At 34.9% G+C, this 15,549-nt stretch overlaps 1 long non-coding RNA gene and 1 other non-coding gene across 2 annotated transcripts; both read left to right on the forward strand.

Moving 5' to 3' along the window:
- The first annotated feature begins 2,554 nt into the window (after window positions 1-2,554).
- Window positions 2,555-13,705, forward strand: LOC111193705 (uncharacterized). Its single transcript, XR_007439302.1, has 2 exons — window positions 2,555-2,823; window positions 12,889-13,705. It is a non-coding gene; the product is annotated as an uncharacterized LOC111193705 (long non-coding RNA).
- Window positions 13,706-13,731: 26 nt separating this feature from the next.
- Window positions 13,732-13,803, forward strand: trnap-ugg (transfer RNA proline (anticodon UGG)). The gene has a single exon. It is a non-coding gene; the product is annotated as a tRNA-Pro (tRNA).
- Window positions 13,804-15,549: the final 1,746 nt, after the last annotated feature.

Consider the following 15,549-nt stretch of genomic DNA (forward strand, 5'->3'; position numbering starts at 1 on the left):
CCACTCCACCACCTCTAGGCAGAAGAAGGAAAATGATGTAGCAGTTCAGAGGAATGCCCAGCAAGAAATGAATGGAAAGGGCAGATTTTACAAAAGTTACAAGAGCATAAACATTTGCAGCCTGTCCAGTAAAGGTTGAATTTGTCAGAGTTGAATTCATCTTCCTTTGTTTTAAACTAAGAAAAGAGAAGAGACATATACAGATTATACACAATCAAATAAAACAGAAAAAATCAAATCATTCATAACTAAATGAAGTCACAAAAACAGAAATTATATATATAAATATATACACAAACACACACACACTATATATATGTACTCTACATACTTCAGATCTTCTCTGGTCATGTACTCTTTTCTGTCTCAGCAGTCTGAGCTTTGTCTTCCTATGTTGGAATTACCTCAGAGTTTATATCAAGCAAACTTCTATAGAGTGTAATTTCCAGTATTTTATTGCAAATGCTGAAAAATTCAGAATTCATCATCAACTGTCTTTAGACTAATACTTAGTGCACCAGAAACAGATTTTAGTGTGTTGTTTTGAGTTTGTTTACTATTTGGGAAGATTTTTACCTCTTCTTCCTGCAGATCTACTCAATGTTGTTTAGGTCAGCTAGATAAAGCTTATGGATCAGAACTTTTACACAATGCCTCAAGATCTGACCAAGATCTGCTGTTTAACTTGACCAGTGTAGGACACATGACTTTGTGTTGTTCAGCCTCTCTGTGTTGTCTGGGCGTTTGTTCGCAATCCGTGTCCTCATAAAAATGTTACTTTCTCTCAAGCTCTCCAAAGTTTTGAGTAAACTGAATCAGGTTGTCTTGCAGTATTTTTTTTTTAGCACGAATCTATCTTTGCTGCAGAAAATACCCACATCATGATGCTGCCACCACCATGCTTCACTGTTGGTATGTGTTTTTTTAATAAGCTGTGTTTTCACCATATGTCATTTTTGAAATGTCCAAAAGGCTATGACTATATGAACTATGAACAACATTTAACCCAACCACTCAACCTATAAGGATATTTCTATGTTACTTCTTTCCTATATAGGGCAGTTAAAATAATTTACACTAAATTTATATGGTAAACATATACAAAATGAATAACTATGTATGTACAAGGTAACAACATAATAATTACACAGAACTGTCCACTTATTTTAAAGTGTTAAGATTTACTCCCAAATTTCTGTGTATTACTATCTTATTCTTTTCTACCTGGTGTGTTTTCTTTTCCGGTTACGACAATCATTAGATTAATATGTGGTAGAGGAGGAAGATGAGGGGTCTTATGTCTTCTGGACACAAGTCAATGCTGGAGAAATTCACTTATATCTAGAAATGAGGAATACAGGTTAAAATGGTTGTGCAACTAAAAGTAAACAAAGCCATGTTTTTAAGTTCTGGTTGCACCAAGAAATGGCTTATCATGTTTAAGAGATATTAGATATTTAATGTTAGACAATATACACTCTGTGGTCAAAATTGGTATTTTAAAATTAGTATTTTTGAGGATCACATTAACACTGACTTAATGTTGATGTATAATTAGCTAGTCATGATAATTCGAATGATGAGCTCAAACGAATAGGTAGGGTAGGGGACCAGATTACAAAATTAATTTCTTGGAAATTATATTATATAATAAAACAACTCCAGTCCAAAACGAATGTGAGTATGTACATGACGTACCAGCTGTAGTTTCATTTGTGTTCGCTAGTTGACTTATTGTGATCCAGATAACTTCCTGAAGCTACTGTGTTTAATAAACTATCTGTACACTTTCAAAGCTCTCCGTGCCTTGTTTTTTAATATATAAATAGTCATCTAAAACCTAAAAATGTAAAAATATTTGCATATACAAATAAAACAAAAGGGTAACAATTAAACCTTTGTGAGTAATTTAGATTTTTGTAGTATTCCAAGCACCACAGAAATGAGGTGAATAACATTTTCTACTATTTAAACTGCAATAATGACTATGGATATGATATAAATAACATAAAGAACAAACGGCAAATATATTTAATAATAATGTAAGTAAATCGTTGGATTAATATGTTTTAGAGGACGCAAAAAAAGAACAAAATTTGTATTCAATTTTGTTATGTTTTTATCAGGGACAAAATTAGCAAAGCTCAGTTTAGACAGAAATACAGGAACCTAGCACATCTAACAACACAGAAGACAATTGAAGCACTTGGGGCTTTTATTTTAACTGGAGAGAGAGTTCCCTCACAGAGTCAGAGGTCTGAACTGCTTGGAGAAGGAGTGGATATGTAACTTCTGTCCGTTTTTGCATACGAAACGCACCACACGCTCTAAAAACTCACGTTTATTTTAAGTCATAAATAGAAGCCCTAAACAGCAATCTGGAAGTTGTTTTTAACCATTTTGCCTGCTTTATGCTTTTATTGTCTATATACAGCTGTCACGTCTCTAGACTCTCCTATCACACTCCCGAACTCCAATTCCCAGAATCTCACTGGCGATGACGTCACCGTCAGCCGCTCACCCTCACCCAATCGCGTTACGCGATTCACCGGTGTTCTAGGAAGTTCCGGTTCATAGTAATTCTAGGTTTTGTATGTATAGGGTTCTCTTAGCATATGTACTTTGCGAGGTATTGTCGACTCATGTTGTGTACTGAGTGGTTTTTCCAAACCTTTTTCTGCCTGCCCTTTTGTTATGACCCTTTTTTCTGTATTACGGATTTTGCCTTTTGTCTTTGCCCTTATCGGATTTGTCGTAATATCGGACTGTCTCTCTGGCTTCGGATCTTGGACCGTTTTCACTACTACGTCTCCTGTTTACACTGTGAGTTTTGTTCAATTTGATATCTGGCTGTGTTATCCTGTTTACAGCTCTGAAAATAAACCAGTCTTTACTTTTTATTCGGCGAGCGTCACTCCTATCTGTCTGGCGTTACAACAGCTCTGGAAAAAAATAAGAGACCACTTCAAAATTACCAGTTTCTCTGATTGAACTATTTATAGATATATATCTGAGTAAAATGAACATTGTGGTTTTATTCTATAAACCACTATTACCACAATCATCGATTTCTCAAAAGTTATGTTTGGTAAAAGTTAAAATTAGTGGAATCACACCTTTAATGCATCTTGGCATGCTTTCCATAAGTCTTTCACACTGCGTTTGATGGACGAAGCTGAAGTTAGCGTCTTATTCGCAGTGTCTTATTCGGATTTTCCGGTCCACCTTAAAACGTCGAAATACCAATTATTCGCCAGTAGAGAGCAGAGTTGAGCCAAGCAAAACAAGTTTGGCATTTAGGGCATACACATTGAGAATACATTGCCTGTTCTGGGTATTTCCAGTTGCCCTAACTCCAGATTATAAAATAGTCCGTTGAATTTGACACCACATTATGAAAATAGAACTATTATTCTATGTATAGACTAAAGAGATAAAAATATTACTGTACAGTTTTTTTATTATGACCCTCTGAACTTGGCATTTGAGAAGATTGAAGGAGAATAAATTCCCTGTTCTGCATATTCCCAGATGACTTAAATCCAGATTAACAAATAGTCTGTTGAATTTGACACCACATTATGAATCTAGAACTATTAGACTGTGATTAGTCTTAATAACTAAAAATATTACTGTACAGTTTTTTTATTATGACCCTTTGAACTTGGCATTTCAGAAGATTGAAGGAGAATAAATTGCCTGTTCTGCATATTTCCAGTGACCCTAAATCCAGATTTTCAAATAGTCTGTTGAATTTAACACCAGGTTATGAAAGGGGAACTATTACACTGTGATTAGCCTTAATAACTAAAAATATTACTGTACAGTTTTTTTATTATGACCCTCTGAACTTGGCATTTCAGAAGATTGAAGGAGAATAAATTGCCTGTTCTGCATATTTCCAGTTACCCTAACTCCAGATTAACAAACAGTCTTTTGAATTCGACACCACCTTATGAAAATAGAACTATTAGACTGTGATTAGCCTTAATAACTAAAAATATTACTGTACAGTTTTTTTATTATGACCCTCTGAACTTGGCATTTCAGAAGATTGAAGGAGAATAATTTGCCTGTTCTGCATATTCCCAGATGCCCTAAATCCAGATTAACAAATAGTCTGTTGAATTTGACACCACCTTATGAAAATAGAACTATTAGACTGTGATTAGCCTTAATAACTAAAATATGACTGTACAGTTTTTTTATTATGACCCTCTGAACTTGGCATTTCAGAAGATTGAAGGAGAATAATTTGCCTGTTCTGCATATTTCCAGTGACCCTAAATCCAGATTATCAAATAGTCTGTTGAATTTAACACCAGCTTATGAAAGGGGAACTATTACCCTGTGATTATTCTTAATAACTAAAAGTATTACTGTACAGTTCTTTTATTATGACCCTCTGAACTTGGCATTTGAGAAGATTGAAGGAGAATAAATTCCCTGTTCTGCATATTCCCAGATGACTTAAATCCAGATTGTTAAATAGTCTGTTGAATTCGACACCACATTATGAAAGTAGAACTATTAGACTGTGATTAGCCTTAATAACTAAAATATTACTGTACAGTTTTTTTTTATTATGACCCTTTGAACTTGGCATTTCAGAAGATTGAAGGAGAATAATTTGCCTGTTCTGCATATTTCCAGTGACCCTAAATCCAGATTATCAAATAGTCTGTTGAATTTAACACCAGCTTATGAAAGGGGAACTATTACACTGTGATTAGTCTTAATAACTAAAAATATTACTGTACAGTTTTTTATTATGACCCTCTGAACTTGGCATTTCAGAGGATTGAAGGAGAATAAATTGCCTGTTCTGCATATTTCCAGTTACCCTAACTCCAGATTAACAAACAGTCTGTTGAATTCGACACCACATTATGAAAATAGAACTATTAGACTGTGATTAGCCTTAATAACTAAAAATATTACTGTACAGTTTTTTTTATTATGACCCTCTGAACTTGGCATTTGAGAAGATGTCAGTACAATAAATTGCCTGTTCTGCATATTTCCAGTTGCCCTAAATCCAGATTGTTTAATAGTCTGTTGAATTTGACACAATCTATCAAAATAGAACATTTAGACTATGAATAGCTTAAAGAACTAGAAATATTTCTGCACAATGTTTTTGTTATGACACTCTGAACTTAGCACTTAAGCAACACTGAATAAGAGCAAATGGCCTGTTTTGCATGATTCCTGTTTACCTAGGTCCAGATTATCAAAAAGGCTGTTGAATTTGAAACAACATTATGACAATATAACTATTATACTGTGAATTGCCTACAGAACTAGAAATATTACTGTACCATTTTTTATTATGACCCTCTGAACTCTGCATTTGAAAACATTCATTGACAATGAACAGCCTGTTCTGCATATTTCCAGTTGATCTTACTCCACATTATCAGTCTGTTGAAATTCAAGCTTATTTCCCATTTCTATATAACAATATTTTATGCAAGTGTGTGTCATATTTGAATCCTTACCTATTACAAAATTGGTAGCATTGTAATACTACCACGCATAAAGTACTCTGCGAAGCATGCACAAAAAAAGGTGTTATAGACAACTTTCAAAATATTTCACACATGTTTTAGTGCTTTGGTAAGCTACACTATGAGTAATTGTATATTGTATTCTTACTTATCACTAAAACTATGTGACATTCTTAATTTTAGACCAAAAAAGTTTGAGTATGCACAAAGAAAAGACATCGATATCCCTGCCAGCTGGATCAGAGAGGAAAAAGCAGGTTGGGTTAAATGTGCATTAATTAAAAAAGAATAATTAATAGGGAGCATTAATAATTATTTCCCCAGGAACGGCTCATTATCAGTTAGCAGAAGCAAAATTGGGTAGTTGGGTAACAACCTTTGCAAATGTGAATGTAAACTGCAATAGTTCAATAAGGGACAAATTAAGAGATATGCCAATTATGCTAATAAACCTTTAATCTTTGCTAGGACGTGATTGTTTTGCTAGGCCTTGTTTTAGAAAATCGACCTTTGGTGTGCTCAAATTGGCCTTTGATGTTGTAAAGTAACTTTAAATAAACCTTAAATTAGTAATTTTGTATTGAATTTGTCCAGCTTTTATATAGCATTACAGTTTCTGAGATCAATATATACTGTTTTATTTCAGCAATCAATGGCACAATTTACCCCAATGTATTCTCTCCAAAAGCACAACTTACCCTGCACTGGGGGCAAGTTGTGCCACAAGACCACTTTCTTTTCAAAAAGCTGTATTTTTTAATATTATATTTCAGATCCAAAGTGACTGTTTCCAGGGATGCACCACATCCTGAAATATATGTACATATATTAGTTGGAAGCACTACTGTCATGGTCTCCCTTTAAAGTCACAAAAAAACTTTATATAAGTGAATTTATATATATAAAATCTACACATGCACAAATTTATCTGCAAAGCATGAACAGTAGAAAAAAAAATGTTTATTTGGAAAAAAAACCTATATATATATATATATATATATATATATATATATATATATATATATATAATATATATATATATATATATATATATATTTACTATGTATATATAGTTTTGTGTGTTTTTGTCTGTCATTTGTTTTTCAAATAAATTACACTTTTTCTACTGAACATGCTTTGCAGATAAATTTGGGCATGTGTAGATTGTTTCACAGTTACAGTGCTTGGCAAGTATTCAGCTCCCTTGAACTTTTCCACCTTTTGCCACATTTCAAGCTTCAAACATTAGGATATTAAATTGTATTTTTTTTTTGTGAAAAATCAACAACAAGTGGGACACAATTGTGAAGTTTATTGGATATTTTAAACTTTTTTTTAACGAAAAAACTGAAAAGTGGGGCGTGCAATATTATTTGGCCCCCTTGCAGTAATACTTTGTAGCGCCACCTTTTGCTGTGATTACAGCTGCAAGTCGCTTGGGGTTTGTCTCTATCAGTTTTGCACATGGAGAGACTCAAACTTTTGCCCAGTCTTCCTTACAAAATAGCTGGAGTTCAGTGAGGTTGGATGGAGAGCGTTGGTTTATGAACAGCAGTTTTCAGCTCTTTCCACAGACTCTTGATTGGATTCAGGTCTGGACTTTGACTTGGCCATTCAAACACCTGGATACGTTTATTTGTGAACCGTTCCATTGTAGATTTTGCTTTATATTTTGGATCGTTGTCTTGTTGGAAGACAAATCTGTCCCAGGTCTCAGGTTTTCTTCCAGATGGTCCTCTGTTTTGCTCCATCCATCTTCCCATCAATTTTAAACATCTTCCCTGTCCCTGCTGAAGACAAGCAGTACAAACCATGACGCTGTTCAGGGATAAGCTGTGTCGCTTTTACGGCAAACATAACATTTTGCATTTTGGCCAAAAAGTTCCATTTTGGTAGATTTGCAGTGGTCTGATACTCATTCCATTCCAATATGATCCCTTGCACAGTACTCATTGAGATGTTTAAAGCTTGGGAAATCTTTTTGTATTCAAATCCAGCTTTAAACGTCTCCACTACAGTATCTCAGACCTGCCTGGTTTGTTCCTTGGTCTTGTAGTTTGCTGCACTAAAAGTAAAGGGGCCGAAAAATGTTGGATGCCTCACCTTTCAGTTATTTATTTCTAAAAAAAAGTTTAAAATAGCCAGTAAATTTCATTCCACTTCACGATTGTGTCCCACTTGTTGTTGATTCTTCACAAAAAAAAAATACAATTTCATATCTTTGTTTGAAGCCTGAAATGTGGCAAAAGAATACTTTTGCAAGGCACTGAACGTATCAGAAAGAAATATTACAATGATAACTAATAATGCAATTTATACAAAATGTTTCAGTTTTTACTTGCATGAAATATAGTACTATAGAGGTGAGAAATAAGCATGCATTTTAACAGACTGATAATGTATAATAAGAGCAACTAGAAACATGTTGAACAGGCAATTTTGTCTACTTCAATAAGTGCTAAGATCAGAGAGTGATAAAAAAAGGTACAGTAATATTTCTAGTTCTTTAGGCTATTCACAGACTATTTGATAATCTGGAGTTAGGGTAACTGGAAATATGCAGAACAGGCAATTTATTCTTCTTTAATCTTCTGAAATGCCAAGTTCAGAGGGTCATAATAAAAAAAAACTGTACAGTAATATTTTTAGTTATTATGGCTAATCAAAGTCTAATAGTTCTATTTTCATAATGTGGTGTCGAGTTCAAGAGACTATTTGACAATTTGGAGTTAGGGTAACTGGAAATATGCAGAACAGGCAATTTATTCTTCTTTAATCTTCTCAAATGCCAAGTTCAGAGGGTCATAATAAAAAAAATGTACAGTCATATTTTTAGTTATTAAGGCTAATCACAGTCTAATAGTTCTACCTTCATAATGTGGTGTCGAATTCAACAGACTATTTGTTAATCTGGATTTAGGGCATCTGGGAATATGCAGAACAGGCAATTTTTTCTTCTTCAATCTTTTCAAATGCCAAGTTCAAAGGGTCATAATGAAAAAACTGTACAGTAATATTTTTAGTTATTAAGGCTAATCACAGTCTAATAGTTCTATTTTCATAAGGTGGTGTCGAATTCAACAGACTATTTGTTAATCTGGAGTTAGGGTAACTGGAAATATGCAGAACAGGCAATTTATTCTCCTTCAATCTTCTGAAATGCCAAGTTCAGAGGGTCATAATAAAAAAACTGTACAGTCATATTTTAGTTATTAAGGCTAATCACAGTCTAATAGTTCTATTTTCATAAGGTGGTGTCAAATTCAACATACTATTTGTTAATCTGGATTTAGGGCATCTGGAAATATGCAGAACAGGCAATTTATTCTTGTTCAATCTTTTCAAATGCCAAGTTCAGAGGGTCATAATGAAAAAAAAACTGTACAGTAATATTTTTTTGTTATTAAGGCTAATCACAGTCTAATAGTTCTATTTCCATAATGTGGTGTCAACTTCAACAGACTATTTGATAATCTGGATTTAGGGTCACTGGAAATATGCAGAACAGGCAATTTATTCTCCTTCAATCTTCTGAAATGCCAAGTTCAGAGGGGCATAATGAAAAAACTGTACAGTAATATTTTTAGTTATTATGGCTTATCACAGTCTAATAGGTATATGTTCATAATTCTTTGTCAAATTTAACAGACTATTTAACAATCTGGATTTAAGTCATCTGGGAATATGCAGAACAGGCAATTTATTATACTGACATCTTCTCAAATGCCAAGTTCAGAGGGTCATAATAAAAAAAACTGTACAGTAATATTTTTAGTTATTATGGCTAATCAAAGTCTAATAGTTCTATTTTCATGATGTGGTGTCGTTCAACAGACTATTTGACAATTTGGAGTTAGGGTAACTGGAAATATGCAGAACAGGCAATTTATTCTTCTTTAATCTTCTCAAATGCCAAGTTCAGAGGGTCATAATAAAAAAAATGTACAGTAATATTTTTAGTTATTAAGGCTAATCACAGTCTAATAGTTCTACCTTCATAATGTGGTGTCAAATTCAACAGACTATTTGTTAATCTGGATTTAGGGCATCTGGGAATATGCAGAACAGGCAATTTATTCTTCTTCAATCTTTTCAAATGCCACGTTTAGAGGGTCATAATAAAAAAACTGTACAGTAATATTTTTAGTTATTAAGACTAATCACAGTCTAATAGTTCTACTTTCATAATGTGGTGTCGAATTCAACAGACTATTTAACAATCTGGATTTAAGTCATCTGGGAATATGCAGAACAGGCAATTTATTCTTCTTTAATCTTCTCAAATGCCAAGTTCAGAGGGTCATAATAAAAAAACTGTACAGTAATATTTTTATCTCTTTAGTCTATACATAGAATAATAGTTCTATTTTCATAATGTGGTGTCAAATTCAACTGACTATTTGATAATCTGGAGTTAGGGCAACTGGAAATACCCAGAACAGGCAATGTATTCTCAATATGTATGCCCTAAATGCCAAACTCGTTTTGCTTGGCTCAACTTTGCTCTCTACTGGCGAATAATTGGTATTTCGACGTTTTAAGGTGGACCGGAAAATCCGAATAAGACACTGGCGAATAAGACGCTAACTTCAGCCTCGTGTTTGATGGACTAACAAAGCTAAACTGCTTGAATTTTTTGCACCAGGACTGGCATAAGGTCACCCAAAAACATTGTTAAAGACCATGACACATAAAAGCTGTGATTAAAAATCTGGATTTTGATATTGATTGATTCTTAGATAAACTTTTAGTACTGTTGTTGTTTCTAAATGGAGATGAACTTTATTTCTTGTTTTGCATTATTTGAGGTCTGAAAGCTCTGCATTTACCATTTATCATTTTCTGAAAATATGAAAATTAAATTTTTTTTATTTGGAATTAGGGAGAAATGTTGTCTGTGGTTTATAGAATAAAACCTCAATGTTCATTTTACACACCTATACCTATAGATAGTTAAAATAAGCAGAGAAACTAAATGTTAGTTAGTTAGTAAAGTGGTCTCTTAATTTTTTCCAGAGCTATAAATGGGTGGTTGACATGACGTGGCCTTTTTTGATCTAGTGTGTCAAATTTATGTAAATTATAGAAAATATGTCAAAAAACTGTGATGATATTGTTCAGAAAGTGCTGTTTTATATGAATTTACAGAGCATTCATGGGATTAACCTGAAACCTGATTAACCAGAAAAGGCTCATATGGTATGACTGTCACAATCACGTTTCACAAAGTTAGATTTTGAATAAAAACAAGCAAATTAATTTATTTTCTGTTTAATCAATCATATATTAATAACCCAGATGTCTACTTGTAAGTCTGCTTGGCTAAAGGTTTGGGCATAAAAAGTTGAAGCCATCCTTAACTAAAACATAGTGTGATGCCATACTCCTTTTATTAAACTGACAATTGTGTAAAGAGCTTTGGGGAGTGGGGGTCCTCAACGCTTCAGAAGGACACTGAAACTATGTTGTCATGTTGTAGTTAGCATGGTTTAAGATGATGCTAGCATAAAGCCACATTGCTTAATTTCATGCTAAGTACATGAAATGTCACATCATAAGGTGTGACAGGGTTTTCTTGTCACACCATATAACTATTTTGTCACACTTTATGATATGAACTAAATTTACTGTATAAGTAATGCCGTTAGATACATATATTATAGCTAATAGTTAAGTGTTTTAAATATTTCATTAGTTTAACATATTTGCATAGTATATTATTCATAAATGTAATATTTATACAGCAATACTCACTCATTCATGCAGATTCACTCACTTACTCAGACTTGGTTACTCCTGAACACAAAAGTAAAAGTTCAGTCTGACCCAGTTTAAGCACAAAACCAATATAGGCATATATTATAAACACAAGGTCCTTCTGTTTGTTTCCTTAAGTAGAAGAGAAATGTGTCACAATGTTTATTGGCAACAGCCTTCTGATCGATTTTGCTCTTGCTCATTTTAAAAAGAAATTATTCATTAAAAATAACAACTTTAATTATTTACTAAATATTATTAGAATTCCTGTAGTTAATATTCAACAGATTAAAATAAAAAGTGCAACATCTCATGAACACAGTAAGTGGATGTGTTAATGTCTTATAAACATTCTGAGTAGAATTCACTTGTTCTTTAACTATTTTGTGATTCTGCTGTAACTGTAAATGATTTCAGTCACTTGCCAAACCAAGTTTGTTTGTTTACTAAATGCAGCTAGCACAGATTTTTGCATACAGATTGTTGTGTGGTGTGATTTGTCATATGGCATGACACCATATCATATGGTGTGACAAAATCCAAAAAGGATTTTGGTTATTTATCATAAACTCTTCAATGTGACATATGAGGAATAGTGCCAGCAAAGTTTACACAAATTTTGGTACTTTTATAACAAGGAATTCCCAAAAGATTTGAAAGTATATTAAAAGAATTCAATTAAACGTCTTCCTATGTGTGTAGATAATGAAAAATAATTGTAAAAGTTAACAAGGTTGCATGTGAACAATGCTATACTTTTATATAGTAATGCTAAAGAATCTGGATAAATTGACTTACATTATCACATTATACCTATTTTTAATTTGATACACAGTAATATTCATGTCACACCATATGACAATTTTAGTCACTAATACTGTAAACTAGTGAATAAATGTACATTTCAAGAAAAAAATAGAATATAACCCAGTGATTTCCGTGATTTTTTCAGTCAAATATGTCAACCACGCATTTATTTAAAATTAATGTTAATCTCTGCAGACCGATTCCCATTAGTTAATTTTGCCTCCGGCAGTAACACATGAACCCTCCCAGATGGCGCCAATTGGCTGTTTTTTTATACAGTCCATTAGCAGCCCTACTAACAACAGCTGTAAAATAAAACTAGTTTCTGTCCATTTTCAGTTTTTCTGCACTAGAAGCGCGAGCCCCTGCTCCTCCTGCTCCACTGTGCGCGAGGCTGCATCGTTTAAACTTTCGGTGTAGACAGACCGAGCGTTTCTGAGTGCAGATGGCGTGACCGCGGTCTACTGAGAGACTTCACGGGTCTCCACTGCTGTTAAAAAGTAAACCGCGGGTGTGAACGAAGTAAGCGTGGCTCTTGTGTTCAGTTGCTCAGCTGCATTGTGATTGGCTGAGGCATCAGTGGGCGTGGCAGTAGCGGCGCTGCGTTCTCGATAAGGGGAAACAGAACGCGGTGTCTGTGTGGAGCAGGTACTGCTTGATGACGTCATCAAGTGAAGGCTATAAATAAAACCCAGCTCGCACCCTGGAGAACAGGCTATTTAACATGTCTGATAAAGGAATCACGTATGCTTTTAAAAGATATAAGGGCGAGCCTTCTTTCCTAATGAAACCTATAAAATATGCCGTTTTGCAGACACCGAAAGAAGATCCGTGGAGTCGCCTAAGTGAGACACCCACTTTCTCCAGCAAAAGGCGAAGTGTCTATAGTGATGATAACCCGATAGACAGCCTGGACCTAAAACTAACGTCTGTCTACGATCAAAGTAAAGACTTTCTGTCCAGCAAGAATAAGGTTGTGCTTCAGAGCGAGACTCTGGGGATAAAGCCTGAAGAATTGCAGGAACCAGAAGCCTTGCAGGAGGAGCCTTGCAGACTTCCAAGATGCACCAGTTATGAGACTCCTCACACTATACAGTCTGCACATGGCTACAGCAGAAAACATGACGGAGGCTTTTATTCTTATGTTAGCCCGGAAAAATAGATATGGTATAATCTGCTGCCTCTCCCCCTCTCCTCTGTCTGCTGCCTTTATTCTTCTGTCTTAAACTAATACATTTGTCAGTACCCCACCCCCCAAAATATGGTATCACTGGAAAGCTCAGGATGCTCCTCTTTAAGATACAGCAGGAATTATTAGTGTAACTCAAACAAGTTAAATGTGAGATGCAGAAACATAATGTCCACTACGGAGGACACAAATAAATAAGCCAGGAGGGTATGTGTATATTATATACAACTTGAGAGTACAGTACTGCTGGACTCAACAGGTAGATGATCTGTACTGATTGATGGTTAATTGATGATTTGGGTGGGGAAGGGGGTGATGCACGGACTTATTTTAAGACAATAATATTAATAATTATTGTAATAGTAAATGTTCTTTTTGTATGTGATATTGTAACTGTGAATATTTCTCAAATAAAGGCTTTTTTCCCAAAAAAAAAAAAAAAGGAAGGGGATAATAAATTCCACATATGGCTCGTTGTTCTAGGGGTATGATTTTCGCTTTGGGAGCGAGAGGTCCCGGGTTCGAATCCCGGACGAGCCCTGAATTTACCCCCCTCCTCCCCCCCCCCCATAGGGATAGCATAAGAGGGGTTTTCCCAAATGGGTAATCGTTTTCACAGTTGCACAGTACAACATACCTATTAATTCTAGAATAAATGGTACCTGGTACTTTACATAGGATTTTAGACATAGTAGTTGATAGAATGGCTTTAGTTCCAGGATTAGCTTTAGTTATGCAAAGCATCCCAGCTAATCACACACACTGTGCTCATCCTTTTTTTCAGTATCAGTCTCAGAAGTGTCACAGCCTCTGTTTGTACATTCGGTACAAGTGATACATTTAAAAGTTGATTCAACGTCCTTGTGCTATTTGGGAGAGAATACAAACAAGCTCTCAGGGTGAAAAATCCTGATTCAGTGAATTGATCTGGGAGAGAATCCAAACTTAACTTTCTATATTATGCAGTAGAACACGTTGCAGCTTTATATGAGTTGCGTGGATATATGGGGGATAAGCTCAAATGGTAGAGCGAGGTAGCGGGATCAATGCCCGCATCTTAAAATCACACCTTTTACAAGGATGTTTAATCAATGTTGTTTAACTATCTGAGATAACAAGTCATACATTTAAATGTTGATTCAACGTCCTTGTGCTATCTGGGAGAGAATACAAGAAAGCTCTCAGGCTGAAACGTCTGGCTCGTTGGTCTAGGGGTAGTGCAATGAAAAACATGTATCTCCAAAACAGCAACTTTACAGGAAGAGATCAAACCTTCTAAACTTTCAATGGAAGTCAATGTAAAAATTACATTACTCGCTGAAACTGAAAGCGACACAAGTCCCCTCCGGTCTGCAGCAGGTGAGCTGATTTATTTGCACACTTTCAGCTGAAAATATGGGATTTATATAACATATAAATCCCATATTTTCAGCTGAAAGTCTGTGCAGAAATCCTGCAGCCCGTCAACAGCAGGATTTCTGCACAGACTTCACGAGGAAAGAGAATCGACACCCCCAAAACCTCTCGCTCTCAGAAAAGCATCTGAAAATTTCTGCTCAGGTTTATAGGGGAAAGATCTCTGAGCAAATGCTCCACGTTAGCCTAGTTCAGCTTCGTCTTCATGCATAATCTCCACAAATAACAAGCTCTTTTCCGCTAGTTATGTACCTGGGCTCTTCAACCAACCAACCTCGTGACGTCATCAGTGCTGCACAGGCAAAATAGTGGAGCACTAGCACAAACTTAACAAACATAAATACATTATAACTTAGTGTAAACATTTTATATAAAAATTACCCCCAAATAAATTCCGTTATATTAAATCCCTTAGAAAACTTGTAGAAACTGAAATGTTTTATGTCCACTTTAAAACAAGACACAACACCTGCTTGTTTAAAGCATTATGCTTTGTCAGCACATAAGGAAACAGGGATAGCATAAGAGGGGTTTTCCCAAATGGGTAATCGTTTTCACAGTTACACAGTACAACATACCTATTAATTCTAGAATAAATGGTACCTGGTACTTTACATAGGATTTTAGACATAGTAGTTGATAGAATGGCTTTAGTTCCAGGATTAGCTTTAGTTATGCAAAGCATCCCAGCTAATCACACACACTGTGCTCATCCTTTTTTTCAGTATCAGTCTCAGAAGTGTCACAGCCTCTGTTTGCTTTGACTTAAGTGGGGTCCAAGTACACCTGGAATAGACTTGCACAAGGCTTTATGGACTTACATGCTGGCTTCTCATCTGTTATCCATGACAGCTTGACCACTGTGCCAGA

Source organism: Astyanax mexicanus, chromosome 5 (genome assembly GCF_023375975.1).
Source record: "Astyanax mexicanus isolate ESR-SI-001 chromosome 5, AstMex3_surface, whole genome shotgun sequence".
NCBI lineage: Eukaryota > Metazoa > Chordata > Actinopteri > Characiformes > Acestrorhamphidae > Astyanax > Astyanax mexicanus.